General features: G+C 46.5%; 1 pseudogene; it reads left to right on the plus strand.

Annotated features, from left to right (window-relative positions):
* The first annotated feature begins 987 nt into the window (after positions 1–987).
* Positions 988–1,636, plus strand: LOC139308769 (uncharacterized; annotated as a pseudogene).
* The last annotated feature ends 798 nt before the right edge of the window (positions 1,637–2,434 follow it).

A 2,434-nucleotide genomic window follows, 5' to 3' on the forward strand; every position in this document is an offset into this window, starting at 1 on the left:
ATGGTTACTACTAACTACAGTTCAGGCTCAGAGGTGGGTTTCAGCAGGTTCTGACCAGTTCTGGAGAACCGGTAGCAGAAATTTTGAGTAGTTCAGAGAACCGGTAGTAAAAATGCTGACTGGCCCCACCCCCATCTATTCTCTGCCTCCCAAGTCCCAGCTGATCGGTAACCTTCCCCTGGATTAGGGAGGGAATGGAGATTTTAAAGTATCCTTCCCCTGGAGTGGGGTGGGAATGGGGATTTTACAATATCCTTCCCCTGCCATGCCCACCAAGCCACGCCCACCAAGCCATGCCATGCCCACTAAGCCACACGCACAGAACCGGTAGTAAAAAATTTTGAAATCCACCACTATTCAGGCTACTGGCTACTAACATTGTGTATTTTTTTAAAAAAAATTAAAAACCCTTTTAATTTAACAAAAGAACAGCTATATGCATCAACTGCTATATAACAGAGATAGCAGTCCAGTGGTGGGTTGCCCCCAGTTTGGACCGGTTCTATAGAACTGGTAGTAAAACCGGCGGGAGGCTCTGCCCACCGACCCTGATGTCATCAGGAAGAATCTGCCCCGTTGTGAACCGGTAGTAAAGGTAAGTAGAACCCACCCCTGTAGCAGTCTCAGCCTCACCCCTCCCCAGATTTCCTTTGCATTAAAATAGCAATAGCAATAAGACTTATATACCTAGATAAGTTTATAGATAACTATACCTAGTTTCTCATAGAGAAACACCATGAGAAGAGACAACCACTACACATGGCATCCCTTGACTGGAGAAGGCATTTGATCGTGTCCCACACCAACTGATCTGGTATGCCCTTCCAGGATCACAGAGTACCTGAACCACTCATTGACTGGGTCAAAATGCTATATAAGAACACCAACAGCCAAGTGTGATGCCCAGCTGGCCTCTCCAACAGATTCCCAGTGATGGTTGGGGTGCACCAAGGCTCTGTACTGTTACCACTTCTGTTTATATTGGTCATGGACACCATCACACATGACCTGCAGCAGAATGCACTTTGGACTATGTTCTATGCGGATGATGTTATGCTTGCTTCCGCCACCAGAGGTGAACTACATCAGCAAGTTCAAATATGGAATGATCGCCTCAACCATTTAGGACTCCGCCTCAACATCAAGAAAACTGAGCACTTAGAGACTGTTACCACTCCTGGAATGCTTCATATCAATGGAGAAAACCTAAAGAAGGTGGATATTTTTCAGTATCTGGGATCCCCTCTCCAAGACAATGGCGACATCAATGGCGAGGTGCAAGGCAGGGTGAATGCAGCCTGGATGCATTGGCGAGAACTCACTGGTGTGTTATGTGACAGACGAATGCCGACTCATCTTAAATCTAAGATTTACAAGACAACCATCTGCCCTGTTGCACTGTATGGCACTGAATGCTGGGCAGCAACAACAGGGACTGAAAGCCATAAATACCATGGAAATGCAAATTCTCCATTGGATATCGGGCATCTCCCTTCTTGACCGCATCACTAATGACACCATTCGACAGCTTTTTGGTGTGGCACCAATTATAGAGAAGATGAGAGAAGGCCGACTCCACTGGTATGGACATGTCCTGACAGCAGCACCTTCCACCGTTGGCAAGACTACCAACTAAAAGTCAATGGCCAGCAACCTCGTTGGCATCCAAAAACAGAGAGGGCAAGACACCATCAACAAAGATATGCAAGCCATGGGCCTGTACCCTGGAGATGCAGTTGACCATGCAAAGTGGCATTCAATGATCCGAAAAGCGAAACCTGCACCTGTGGGAATACACTAGGAAGAAGAAGACAACTTATATACCACTTTGCAGTGCTTTACAGCTCCCTCTGAGCAGTTTACAGAGTCAACTTCTTGCCCCCAACAAACTGGGTCCTCATTTTACTGACCTCAGAAGGATGGAAGGCTGAGTTAACCTTGAGCCGGTGAGGATCGAACTCCTGACTATGAGAAGAGTTAGCCTGCAATACTGCACTCTAACCCTTGCACCACCACAGCTCTTCCCTACCAAGGAAGGATCAATGGGAATTAATTGAGGACTAGTTACTCTATTTGGACCATGGCTTCTTATTGGGAAATGCTCCCATCTTTTTCTAGTTATTTAGGAGTGACCTCTGGGCTATAGCAATCATTGATTGCAGGTATAATTTGTCCCACAGGAACATTTCTAGAATAGTATGGGGTTATGTTTAGGAGATATGCATCACCATGTCCTCATAATGTGAGAAGTTACCCAGAAGAACTTTAGTATAGGGTGTTCTTGTCAGTAGTGAAATTCAAAAATTTTCCCTACCGGTTCTGTGGGTGTGGCTTGGTGGGCGTGGCTTGGCTTGGTCATGTGATTGGGTGAGCGTCACTTGGTGGGCATGTGGCTGGGTGGGCGTTGCTTGGAGGTCATGTGACCGGGAAAACC

The sequence above is a fragment of the Pituophis catenifer genome, unplaced genomic scaffold (genome assembly GCF_029215685.1).
Source record: "Pituophis catenifer annectens isolate HBS135680 unplaced genomic scaffold, rPitCat1.0.hap2 SCAF_1, whole genome shotgun sequence".
Classification (NCBI taxonomy): Eukaryota; Metazoa; Chordata; class Lepidosauria; order Squamata; family Colubridae; genus Pituophis; species Pituophis catenifer.